Here is a 14,218-nt window from a genome sequence, read left to right as displayed (position 1 = left end):
TACAGGGCGTGTGTCACCAACTCAGTATTTAGCTGGAGGGGACCAAAGAGGTCCCGTGATTGAGAAGGCTTAAGACTTCAGCTTTGTCTCTTTTTTTCTTTCTCTATTTCTTTCAGTCGCTCTGTGGAACCCTGATCATTTGAACGTCTTACATCCTCCATGTCCTCTATTTAATATTAATGGCGAAAAAAATAACTTACTTTGAGCCCTTTGGAGAAGATCTGTTTGCTGCTTTTGTTGTGGGGCTGATGAGTAAACTAGGGGGAGACTCAGAAATTATCGGAGCAGGAGGTGGTGGGTTCAGCACCTCTTAATCCATTTCCTGGGACACCTCTGCCTTGTCTGCTTGTCCACCTGCCCATGAGCCCAGTGTACTCCAAGCTGGGCGCGACGATGGAAGATGACAGGGCCCAGGCGAGAGGCGCGCTGTGTGGGAAGGCTTATCCCCAAGGCGCCCGCCTCGTCAGGTTCCCACATCCGTTTCGTTCCAAGTTGCATCTGTAGTAGAGCCTGCTGCCCATTGGTCATTTCAACTAACGTCATACTATACGTTTTTGATTATCAATGTTTTCATGAGCTTAGTATGGCTGTCTTACCTCAGCAGAAAAAGCTGAAACTATTTAAGAGCCTATGGCTCATTTGTTTATGTTTTTAAAAGGTGACTTTGCAAACAAAGTAATTTTTCTCTCAAATATAATTTAGTTCCTTTACCACTACCACTTAAAATTGTATGGTATTTGTATGCTACATAGATTTTTCATAGCATGCCAGTTTCTGCTCTTATGTCAACTCCATATGGAATTGTCATGCAAAACATGTTTGGCTTGACAATGACAGCAATGGAGATGGCAAGACCACAAACAGATCTGGGACTATTTGTATGTATAAATGTAGGAGAATGCACTATGAGAAAGTGCTCTATTGTTCATGTTTTTGCAATTGTATTACTATACATTTTATATTTTTTAAATATACAAAATTATTAGTTTTTCTCTTCCAGCATTACATTCCCAGACTATTACCAGTGTACAGTATATAATCTTTCTTGTAAACGGCAAGAATCTGTCCAGACAAATTTAAAATGATGTGATTAGGAGCAGCAGTAATTCCTCGTTTAATTTTTTTTTATTGATTATTTGGATGAATCAGGATTAGGTGAAAAAGGTATTTATTAAACTGGGGCGGTGATTTTAAGCCTAGTACGCAGTAGTTATTGTACCACCGGGGAATTACTAAAGATGGAGCATTTGTTATTTCATTTATATTTTCATTAAATGCCATGTTTCACATTAGCACCCCCAAACAATAATGTGTAGTGCATATACACCTCATGACCAAAAGTATGTGGACACCTTCTCATCAAACATCTCATTACAATATCATGAGCATGAATATGGAGTTGGTCCCCCTTTTGCTGCTATAACAGCCTCCACTCTTCTGGGAAGGCTTTCCACTAGATGTTGGAACATTGCTGCCGCAACCTGCTTCGATACAGCCACAAGAGCATTAGTGAGGTCGGGCACTGATGTTGGGGGATTAGGCCTGGCTGTAGTCAGCATTCCAATTCTTCCCAAAGGTGTTCTATGGGGTTGAGGTCATGGCTCTGTGCAGGCCAGTCAAGTTCTTCCACATCAATGTCGACAAACCATTTCTGTATGGACCTCGCTTTGTGCACAGGGGTATTGTTGGAAGTAAAGAATGGTCTAGAATGTCATGTATGCTGTAGCATTAAGATTATACTTCACTGAAACTAAGGGGCCTAGCCCGCACCATGAAAAACAGCCCCAGTCCATTCTTCCTTCTCCACCAAACTTTACAGTTATTACTGGCACTATGCATTCAGTCAGGTAGCGTTTTCCTGGAATCCGCCAAAGCCAGATTCGGCCGTTGGACTGCCAGATGGTGAAGTGTGATTCATCATTCCAGTGAACCCGTTTGGGTGTGTTCCTAGCTCAAACAGTGCAGTAATATCTAACAATTCACAACAATACACACAAATCTAAAAGTAAAAGAATGGAATTAAGAAACATATAAATATTAGGACAAACAATGTCGGAGTGGCTGTGACAAATACAGTAGAATAGAATATAGTACATACATTTGAGATAAGGAAAGCAACAGGTAAACATTTTTAAAGTGACTATTATTCCATTATTAAAGTAGCCAGTGATTCCAGCCTCTAAGGTGCAGGTTTGAGTAGCTGGGTGGTAGCCGGCTAGTGATGGCTGTTTAACAGTCTGATGGCCTTGAGATGGTAACTGTTTTTTAATCTCTCGGTCCCAGGTTTGATGCACCTGTACTGACCTCGCCTTTTAGATTATAGCGGGGTGAACAGGCCATGGCTGGGGTGGTTGATGTCCTTGATTATCTTTTTGGCCTCCCATCGGGTGCTGTCGATTTCCTGGAGGGCAGGCAGTGTGCCCCCGGTGATGCGTTGGGCAGGCCGCACCACCCTCTAGAGAGCCCAGTGGTTGCGGGCAGTGCAGTTGCCGTACCAGGCGGTGACGAAGCCCGACAGAATGCTTTCAATTGTGCGTCTGCAGATGTTTGTGAGGGTCTTGGGATCCAAGCCAAATTTCTTCAGCCTCCTGAGATTGATGTGGCACTGTTTCGCCTTCTTCACCACACTGTTTGTGTGGGTAAACCATTTCAGATTGTCAGTGAATTGTATGCCGAGGAACTTGAAGCTGTCCACCTTCTCCACTGCATTCCTGTTGATATGGATAGGGGCGTGCTCCCTCTGCTGTTTCCTGAAGTCCACAATCAGCTCCTTTGTTTTGTTGACTTTGAGGGAGAGATTGTTTTCCTGGCACCACTCCATCACCTCCTCCTTTTAGGCTGTCTCGTCATTGTTGATAATCAGGCCTACTGTTGTGTCGTCTGCAAACTTGGTGACTAAGTTGGAGGCGTGCGTGTCCACGCAGTCAGTAGGGAACAGGGAGTACCGGAGGGGGCTGAACATGCACCCTTGTGGGGGACCTGTGTTGACAATCAGCAAAGTGGAGGTGTTGTTTCCTACCTTCACCACCTGTATTCCTCTTGTCCAGATGGGATATGGGATATGGCAGTGTGCAGTGCGATGGTGATTGCATCATCTGTGGATCTACTGGGTGGGTATGCACATTTAATTGGGTCTATTGTTTCAGGTAAGGTAGAGGTGATATGATCCTTATCCTCAAAACACTTCACAATGACAGACGTGAGTGCTACGGGTGAAAGTTATTTAGTTCAGTTACCTTTCCTTTCTTGGGTAGAGGAACAATGGTGGACATCTTGAAGAAAGTGGGGAAGGCAGACTGGAATAGGGAGAGTATATGAATATATCCATAAACACTCCAGCCAGCTGGTCTGTGCATGCTCTGAGGACACGGCTAAGGATGCCGTCTGGGCCGGCAGCCTTGCGAGGATTAACATGCTTAAAAGTCTTACTCACATGGGCCACGGAGAATGAGAGCCTACAGTCCTTGAGAGTGGGCCGCATTTGAGGTAATGCATCGGTGGCTGGTTTTCCATTTGTAATCTCTGATTGTCTGTAGACCCTGCCACATACGTCTCGTGTCTGAGCCGTGGAAATTGTGACTAGTTTTGCCTGTTTGATTGCCTTAAGGAGGGAATAACTACACTGTTGGTATTCAACCATATTCCCAGTCACCTTGCCATGGTTAAATGTGATGGTTTGCTTGAAGCTGCCATCTATCCACGGTTTCTGGTTTGGATAGGTTTTCATCTCTTATACAGTTCTTGATAAACTCGGTCAATGTGTCCGTGTATACATCAATGTTATTTTCATAGGCTACTTGAAACATATCCCAGTCCGTGTGATCAAAACAATCTTGAAGCATTGATTCGATTGGTCAGACCAGCGTTGAATAGACTTTTGCACGGGTACTTACTGATTGAGTTTCTGCCTATAGGAAGGGAGGAGCAAACTGGAGTCGTGATCTGATTTGCCGGAGGGAGGTCGAGGGCCTTGTAGGCATCTCGTAAAGGCGAGTAGCAGTAGTCTACTGCGAATACTAGTAAATTTGTTTAAAGAACTTTCGGTATTGTTTTCCTCAACTTTGCTTTGTGTGGTTTCCAGTTTGCATAAAGTCCAGTGTAGTTCCTCGAGGGCTATGTGGTGTCGGCTTGAGGGGGAATATACACGGCTGTGACTATAACTGAAGAGAATTCTCTTGGGAGGTAATACGTTCGGCAGTTGATCGTGAGGTATTCTAGTTCGGGTGAACAAAAGGACTTGAGTTTCTGTATGTTATCACAATCACACACCTCTGCCTTTCTTCTTCCCGGAGTGTTCTTTATTCCTGTCTGCGTGATGAACTGAGATCCCAGCTGACTGTATGGACGAGGACAGAATATCCGAGAGAGAGCCATGATTCCATGAAACATTATGTTACAGTCCCCGATGTCTCTCTGGAAGGAAATCCTCGCCCTGAGCTCGTGTACCAGAAACTGAACATTAGCGAGTAATATACTCGTAAGCAGTGGATGGAGAGCACAAACTCCTGAGTCGGACTAGGAGTCCACTCCGAATACCTCTTCTCCACCAGCTGCGTCTTGAAGCAGCCTCTGGGTTAATTTCAATTGCCCTGGGGGGTACGAACAAAGGATCCAATTCGGGAAAGTCATATTCCTGGTCATAATGCTGGTGTGTTACTGCCGCTCTGATATCCAAATGTTCCTTTGGAAAGGCTGTATGTAATAACACAAAAAAACATTCTGGGGTAATAATGTAAGAAATAACAGGAGCTGGAAGCTGAGCTGCCATGTCTGTCGGCACCATCATGAGTTTCATGAGCTCTAGAGACCAAGGGCAGTGAGCTTTATACCACTCCAGATAACTCTTGGCATTGCGCATGGTGATCTTAGGCTTGTATTTGGCTGCTCGGCCATGGAAACCCATTTCATGAAGCTTCAGACGAACAGTTATTGTTCTGACGTTGCTTCCAGAGGCAGTTTTGAACTCGGTAGTGAGGGACATACACTTTAATGCGCTATGCACTTCAGCACCCGGCGGTCAAATTCTGTGAGCTTTTGTGGCCTACCACTTCGTGGCTGAGCCGTTTCTACTCCACAATAACAGCACTTACAGTTGACCCGGGCAGCTCTAGCAGGGCAAAAATTTGATGAACTGACTTATTGGAAAGGTTTCTTCCTGTGACGGTGCCACGTTGAAAGTCATTGAGCTCTTCAGCAAGGCTATTCTACTGCCAATGTTTGTCTACAGACATTGCATGGCTGTGTGCTCGATTTTATACACCTGTCAGCAACGGGTGTTGCTGAAATTGCCAAATCCACTAATTTGGGGTGTCCGCATACTTTTGTATTTACAGTCTATGTATCAATATGTTATGTCACTTAGTATTTTTTTCTGACATTGGAAATGTGAGATTAAAGCGATGCTGCTGTGCTGGTGAACAGCTTATGATCACTGAGCCATTTCATTGCACCAGGGGGCTTCTTTTTGACAATAAGGCACCGGACTGTCTACAGACATAGTTTTGAACCTAGAAGAAGACCGAGAGAGTAGGCAAGAAGGATTCGACCAGGATTGGCAAGAGGAATATCACATTGTCCTGAAAAGCATGGTAAGCTAATGTTACTGAGTGAGTGTCAAACTAGCTACAGTAGCTAGGTAGCTTGTTGGTTAGCTAGCTAGGTAACTAGTTGCGTTTTACAGCCAGACTGTGTCAGCTTTACATGTAGCTATCTAGATGATGAACTAAAATCAAATATCATAAACCATTATTATCTAGCTACCTATTGTAGCTATATATTTCAGATGTAAAGCAAGAAGGATCATGACGTGTCAGAATCAATGCATGTTTACTAGCTACCTCACATTAGTTCGATTCCATTAGCTAACTAACTATAGTCTACAAACGTAACTCGAAGGTTCGGCCTACTTAAACAATAAAGTAGATACTTATATAATTAATAGGGTTCTCACTTAGATAGTTATCTATCTAGCTACCTAGGCTAATTTTCCTGACATCACCATATTTGAAGCAGTTTGGCTGCAAAATTAGGTCTCAACTGTCACAGGCATCTAGCTAACAGTAAAATAGGGAGGAGCATGATGTTGTCATGATAGAATAAGTCGAGATAGCATTTGCCAGTGAGATGAGATGTGGTGCCATTATACACTTCAGTTAGATGGCATATCATATTTTTTGTCATTTACATACATGAATCATGAAATAGGCAAACTAACACAAGAAAATGGTACCTGCATTTAGGATTCATGTATTAATCTCTACAGGATTGTCATCTGATTTCTTGGAGCCTGGTGGAGATAGATGCCACCATTCTACAAGGTAGGACATTTATCTGCATCCAGGTTGAGGCTTGCAGGAACATGGAGCACTTCGTGTCAGTCTTGATATTGTTTTCCTTTACATTGCATGATACCATTAAAATAATACTAATACTCCACTCATATGAGTGGAGAAGCCCTATGTACCATACACCTGTATAATCCTTAGAGTAACTACTTGTCAGAATTACTATGATTAGAGGGTTAGGCAGGAGGCACTTGGCCATTGGGAGGTTGGGGATGAGGCCTCTCTTTCAAGCACACTCACTACCTCTCTCCATCGCTCTCCAGGTGCTACAGAGACAGAATGATCCAAGGACCTCCAGAGCCTTCTGACCAACTACCTGCGATCTCTCCAGAGCACAGAGAAGTAAGCTCCACTGATAATAGTATACTTGATACACTCTGTAAATCTCCTTCACCATGGCAGTCTGCCTGTGTGATCACATAGCATATTATTCAGGGCCACTGGTTGGATTTAATGTACTCACTCAAACTCATGCTCTCTCCTCCCTGTAAAAGTCTCCCATACCTTTATAAAAATCAACATGTGTCCATCCCCCAATCCCCAGGTGAGTCTTCTGGGGAATGGAACTCGAGAGCAGCACATCAAAAAACCTTTCACCCTGTTGTCAGCTATCCAGACACAGTTCCCTGGGGAAGGATGCAACTCACTAACTAACTACAGTTGATTTGGAAAGTATTCAGATCCCTTCCCTTTTTCCACAGATTGTTACTTTACAGCCTTATTCTAAAATTGATTAAATACAACATTTTCCTCATCAATCTACACACAATACACCATAATGACAAAGTGAAAGCAGGTTTTTTTGAAAAACAGAAATACCTTTACATAAGTATTCAGACCCTTTGCTATGAGACTCAAAATTGAGTTCAGGTGCATCCTGTTTCCATTGATTATCCTTGAGATGTTTCTACAATTTGATTGGAGTCCACCTGTGGCAAATTCAATTGATTGGACATGATTTGAAAAGGCACACAACTGTCTATATAAGGTCCCACAGTTGACAGTGCATGTCAGAGCAAGAACAAAGCCATGAGGTCGAATGGATTGTCCGTAGAGTTCAGAGACAGGATTGTGCAGATCTGGGGAAGGGTACCAAAACATTTCTGCAGCATTAAAGGTCCCCAAGAACACAGTGGCCTTCATCATTCTCAAATGGAAGAAGTTTGGGACCACCATGACTCTTCCTAGAGTTGGCTGCCCGGCCAAACTGAGCAATCGGGGGAGAAGGGCCTTGGTCAGGGAGGTGACCAAGAACCCGATGGTCACTCTGACAGAGCTCCAGAAGGACAACCATCTCTGCAGCACTCCGCTAATCAGGCCTTTATGATAGTGGCCAGACGGTAGCCACCCCTCAGTAAAAGGCACATGACAGCCCGCTTGGAGTTTGCCAAGCAGGCTGTTTGGCACCATTCATATGGTGAAGCATGGTGGTGGCAGCATCATGCTCTGGGGATGTTTTTCAGCAGCAGGGACTGGGATACTAGTCAGGATCGAGGGAAAGATGAACAGAGCAAAGTACAGAAAGATGAAAACCTGCTCCAGAGCACTCGGGACCTCAGATTGGGGGAAAGGTTAACCTTCCAACAGGACAATGACCCAGAAGTGGCTTCAGGACAAGTCTCTGAATATCCTTGAATACATTTTAGAATAAGGCTTTAATGTAACAAAATGTGGAAAATGTTAAGGGGTCTGAATACATTCCGAATGCACTAACTAACTAACCAACTAACTCTTTTAATGACCACATTTTTGGTATGACCAAATGCAATAACTCATTTTCATTTTTCTATTGTTAGATTAGAAAATAATACCTTTTTCATAGCATGTTTGGCACGTTGGTCTTTTTTTTTTTTACTTCTGTGGTAACAATATCAAGACAGCACTTATAGCTTATGATTCAAAAAGTCTAAAATCAGTGTAAGTCCCATGTCCAGGGTGAATACATTTTAATGAATGTACATCAGACATCAACTTAAATTGACAATGTTAAAAATAAGTCATTGCTTTTGCAGTAGTGCTTCATATGAATTTGAGTGGTTATATACAATGCATTTTGACAGAATGGCTGTGAGAGAAAGAGACTGTTTCTGTGCTCCTAGGTAAGGCCCTTCCTTCCAGTAGCACTGAAGGCCCCAGTATTCACTCAGGCAGCTTGAAGAAGTGTGTAACCATCCAGTCAGATGTCACAGCATGCAGTGGCCTGATAGGGAGGTGACAATAAATGCATTATGTACCTTTCTGCACAGAAGGCGTGTTAGCATTTACTGCACATCAGTGGAAGCTCCTCAGAGGAGGAAGGGGAGGACCACCCTCCTCAGTGAATTTTAAAAAAATTAACTAGTGAAACATTAAAAATGTTCTCATTTTTAGATAAAACTATTCTAAATATATTCACGTCACCAAATAGTTTATGAAAACATATTGTTTTGCAATGAAGGTCTACAGTAGTCTCACCAGTACTCTCTGGAGTAGAACCCATAGTGTAGCCCTCTGGGTGAATTGACTTTAATACAAAACCTAGGAGGCTCATAGTTCATACCCCCTTCTATAGACTTACACAGTAATTTTGTCAACTTCTAGAGGGTGTCCTCCAACCTATCAAAACTGTTGCAGCATTAACTGACATGCGTAAACCCAATCAAAGGATCAGAGAATGAATATAGTACTGAAAGCATAATCTACAACTAGCTAGCACTGTGTGCATAAAATGTAGTGAATAGTTAACTCAAAGAGAGAGAAAGACAATAGTTGTTAACAAATTCATTTCTTAAAAGTTGAAGGAGGAACAAGAGAGAGAGATTCTGATGTATTTATTTTTCACTTTCACTTTCACAGCTAGCAAATGCAGCTAGATAGTTTACTCAAACACCTATCTCAAACAGATAGCTAGCTGGCTAAACTGCTAACTGTTAGCTAGCTGGCTAAACTGCTTGTAACTGCTAAACTGCTTGCTGACTGTACAATACGTTAGTTCTAGTAGCTATGTTGACTGTAACATTAATATGGTGACAACAATGTAGGCTGTGTGTAGTGATTAGCAGTTCCGATATGAAGGTTTGGCTTGGAAAGGTTTGTCCGCCTGGTCACAGAAAGCTGTTATGTTGTGCACTGAAGTCCACAAGAGAAAGGAAAAGGTGAGAGGAGGAGATTGCGTCGATGAGAGAAGGTATACAATGATCAAAGGGATCATGCTGTTTGTATGTGGCTGCTATGAATGTGAACTGTGTTTGCATGTGATCAGTGGTGTATTCATGCCGTCGATTTTGTTGAAAAACTTTTCTTAAATGTGAGCAAACCGAATGAAACAGGGATAAACATACCTGAATTTGTCCAATAGAAGTTCTCGTTTGAAACTACTGGACAAAATATTACACTCTAGATCAGCTAGATGCAGGCAAGAGTGTGCAAGGCGACAATGAATGTCTGTCACCTTGATTACTCAAATTTTTTTCGACCTGTGCACCTACGTTGTAAACTTTCATTTGTAGGCTAGGTTATAGCAACCTCATGAAGGGTATAGGGAAAATTAGAGTATCATGTAATAGCCTAAACCTATTGATGTTACATTGAGTGGGAGTGGGAATGGGAATATGAATGACAGTCACCCAAAACGCTGTAATAGAAATAAGGCCATGCTCATAAAATAAATAATTGTCATCCTTCATGTTAAACAGCACTGACCGCCACTGGTATCAAGAATGGTCCACCACCTAAAGGACATCCAGCTAATTTGACACAACTTTGGGAAGCATTGGAGTCAAAATGGGCCATCATTCCTGTGGAACCCTTTCAACACCTTATAGAGTCCATGCCCCAACAAATTGAGGCTGTTCTGAGGGCAAAAGGGGATGCAACTCAATAGTAGGAATTTGTTCCTAATGTTTTGTACACTCAGTGTATTCATTGTGATCTAAAAGGCTAAACTGATTCCATTAATACTGTTACTCTGAGATGCTTTGTGAATATGGGCCCTGGTCTGTCAGCTGCTTTCTGTGATCCAACTCCTTCTCCACCTGAAATGCAACAACAACATGAATAGGAATGAACCTAGTCATTCAGTAACTTAGCTAACTAAGCTAACTAATGAAACACTCTAGGAGTGGCATTGATCTATATTGCTATATTGAACTATTCTCCAATGCATCAATAAACACCCAGGGGAACAAAGTAGTTTGCCAAAAAAGTGTTCAATAGTCAGTAACTATTCTTTAAAATATAGCTAGCAATTACATAGCTAGTTATTTTCTAGAAACCTAGCAACAGTCCATTTAGCTAGCTAAGGTGAATTCAACTCAGATTGATGGTGGGAATTAACATTAGCTAGCTTTCCCGCAGAAATGTCAACCTAGCAAACTAGTTAATGGCATTTTCTCAACTTCATCAATAAGATGGATAGCTAGCAAATATATATGTTTTGCCTTGTATCTAAAGCTACCTGATACAGCTGGACAGGTGTTATTTAGGTCCTGGATGGCAGGAAGCTTGGCCAAAGTGATGTACTGGGCCATAAGCACTACCGACTACAGATGCCGAGCAGTTGCCATACCAGGCGGTGATGTAACCGGTCAGGATGCTCTAGATGGTGCAGCTGTAGAACTTTTTGAGGATCTGGGGACCCATGACAAATCTTTTCAGTCTCCTGAGGGTGAAAAGGTTTTGTCATGCCCTTTTCACGACTGTCTTGGTGTGTTTGGACCATGATAGATCATTGGTAATGTGGTTACCAATGAACTTGAAACTCTCGACCAGCTCCGCTACAGCCCCGTTGATGTTAATGGGGGCCTTTTCGGCTCACCTCTTCCTGAAGTCCATGATCAGCTCCTTTGTCTTGCTCACATTGAGGGAGAGGTTGCTGTCCTAGCACCCCACTGCCAGTTCTCTGACCTCCTCCCTATAGGCTGTCTCATCGCTGTCAGTGATCAGGCCTATCACGGTTGTGTCATCAGCAAACTTAATGACGGTGTTGGAGACGTGTTTGGCCATGCAGTTGTGGGTGAACAGAGAGTACAGCAGGAGACTAAGTATACACCCCTGGGGTGTATAGGATCAGCATGGCAGATGTGTTGTTGCCTACCCTTACCACCTGGGGGAAGGCCTGTCAGGAAATCCAGGATCCAGTTGCAGATGGAGGTGTTTAGTCCCAGGGTCCTTAGCTTAGTGTTGAGCTTCAAGGGCACTGTGGTGTTGAACGCTGAGTTGTAGTCAATGAACAGCATTCTCACATAGGTGTTCCTTTTGTCCAGGTGGGAAAGGGCACTGTGGAGTGTGATTGAGATTACGTCATCTGTGGACCTGTTGGGTTGGTATGCGAATTAGAGTGGGTCTAGGGTATCCTGGAGGATGCTGTTGATGTGAGCCATGACCAACCTTTCAAAGCACTTCATGGCTACTGACGTGTGTTACAGGGCGGTACTCATTTAGGCAGATTACCTTTGCTTCCCTGGGCACAGGGACTATGGTGGTCTGCTTGAAACATGTAGGTATTATAGACTCAGACTCAAGAGGTTGAAAATGTCAGTAAGGCACTTGCCAGTTGGTCCGCACATGCTTTGACTACACGTCCCGGTAATCCACCTGGCGCTGCGGCTTTGTGAATGTTGACCTGTTTAAAGGTCTTGCTCACATCGGCTACCGAAAGCGTTATCACACAGTCATCCAGAACAGCTGGTGCTCTCATGCATTCTTCACTGTTGCTTGCATCGATGAGAGAATAAAAACATATTTTGCTCGTCTGGTAGGCTCGCGTCACTGGGCAGCTCTCGTCTGGGTTTCCCTTTGTAGTCCATAATAGTTTTCAAGCCCTGCCACATCTGACAATTGTCAGAGCCTGTGTAGTAGGATTCAAACTTAATCCTGTATTGAAGTTTTGCTTGATTCATGGTTCGTCTGAGGGCAGAGCGGGATTTCTTATAGGCCTCCGTATTAGTGCCGCTCCTTGAAAGCAGCAGCTCTAGCCTTTAGCTTGATGAGGATGTAGCCTGTAATCCATGGCTTCTGGTTGGGATATGTACGCACGGTCACTGTGGATTACGTCGTCGATGCACTTATTGATGAAGCCAGTGACTGAGGTGGAATACTCCTCAGTGCCATTGGATGAATTCCGGAACATATTCCAGTCTGTGATAGCAAAACAGTCCTGTTGTATAGCATCCGCGTCATCTGACCACTTCCGTATTGAGCGAGTCACTGGTACTTCCTGCTTTAGTTTTTGCTTGTAAGCAGGAATCAGGAGGATAGAATTATGGTCAGATTTGTCAAATGGAGGGTGGAGGAGAGCTTTGTATGCATCTCTATGTGTGGAGTAAAAGTGGTCTAGAGTTTTTTCCCTCTGGTTGCACATGTGATAGGCTGGTAACTCTTGTGTTGTTTTCAGGGTAAAATATGACCCGCCACTAAGTTTAACAGCAGAGAAAACCTCCTAAATTATATTTCTTCATTGTGATAACTTTTCTTAGAGTGACACCAACATTAGAAAAAGTGAAACATCGCCTTTGCTCATATTTCAATGAAAGCTCTCCACCACCAGGGTACAAAGATTGTCCTTGGGTCATTTTTGACACGGTAGTCATAAAATAATTTACACACAACAAAAAACAAGACAGACACACACACACAATGAAAAATTGAGATTACGTGTGCTACTGATTGAACTCAGACAAAACTAAAAAGTTATTGTGCATGTGCAGCATCTCCCCTCCACGAGTCCACACATGACTCAAGTCCACAGACAAAATAAAAACAATTTCAGACAAAATAAATATTTCTTGAAAGCATGGTTTACTAATGGGGAATGCAGTCAGAGGCTATAAAGGTGCTGCAGATGACAGTCCCCCCAGTTCTCTCTGTGCTGAAGCCATGAGTGCACGTTTCTGTGCCCAACAGGTCGTAGATCTGATTTTTTTCAGATGTCCAAGAGGAACAAGAGAACAATGATTTTGAAAAGGAGGAGGTATCTGAAGAAGAAGATGGGGAAGAATACAACCCAGAGCACGATGCATAATCTTCAGATGAAGAAATCCCCCAAGCTGAAAGAGAGACATTTTTGTCAAAGAACAGCAAAATAACATGGTCCTTGTCACCATTTGACAACCAGGGCAGGAAGGCAGAACAAAATGTCATAAGGAGGACCCCATGGCACACAAGACATGCAGTTGCCCATGCCCAGGACATTGCCTCAACATTTTACATGTTCATCACACCAGCCATTGGAAAATGACAAATTTGGAGCGTTTCCGTAAATATGGGGACAATTGGAAAAGGATGGATGAGATTGACCTACATAGGGCTGCTAATCTTAGCGGGTGTGTATAGGTCCCGTGGCAAGGCTACATGTAGCAATTTTCCGTGCCACGATGCCACTGAAAGTCTTTCCCACTTTCTCAAGAATGCTACGATTTGATAACTGAGAGTCAAGACCTGCAAGACGTGAGAGACAACTGGAATCCGTAAGAGGTCTGGGAGAAGTGGGTGGTGCATCTGCCATACCTCTACAACCATGGGCCTGAATTAACAGTGGATGAGCAACTGGTTCCATTCAGAGGTACATTTTTATATTCATATCTTTAATGTAAGTGATTTTCACTGTTCATTTTATTATGTATTGCTGTAATATCATTGATTTATGTGATTATTTTCTGTGACACTGATACTAATTACTGATAGTAGTCTCTTTTGTCAAAAGGTCGCTGTCCTTTCCGGCAGTATATGCCCAGCAAGCCAGCAAAGTATGTCATCAAGATATGGGTGACCTGTGACGCACAATCCAGCTATGCTTGGAAGATGCAAGTCTACACAGGAAAGCCGACCAGTGGAGGCCCGGAGAAGAACCAGGGGATGCGGGTTGTGCTTGATGTTACAGATGGACTGAGGGGGCA

The 14,218-nt window shown here is 43.2% G+C and overlaps 1 protein-coding gene and 1 long non-coding RNA gene across 2 annotated transcripts in view; one reads left to right on the top strand and one right to left on the bottom strand.

Moving 5' to 3' along the window:
* nrg3b (neuregulin 3b) overlaps positions 1-14,218 on the bottom strand; it is a 429,951-nt gene that overhangs the window by 264,090 nt on the left and 151,643 nt on the right. The window lies entirely within an intron of this gene.
* Positions 6,354-9,041, top strand: LOC149976634 (uncharacterized). Its single transcript, XR_016487040.1, has 2 exons — positions 6,354-6,686; positions 6,889-9,041. It is a non-coding gene; the product is annotated as an uncharacterized LOC149976634 (long non-coding RNA).

The sequence above is a fragment of the Oncorhynchus mykiss genome, chromosome 16 (assembly GCF_057628025.1).
Source record: "Oncorhynchus mykiss isolate SJ-2025 chromosome 16, ASM5762802v1, whole genome shotgun sequence".
Taxonomy (NCBI): Eukaryota; Metazoa; Chordata; class Actinopteri; order Salmoniformes; family Salmonidae; genus Oncorhynchus; species Oncorhynchus mykiss.
Note: the sequence above shows the minus strand (reverse complement) of the source record. Positions and strands in the feature narration are given on the sequence as shown.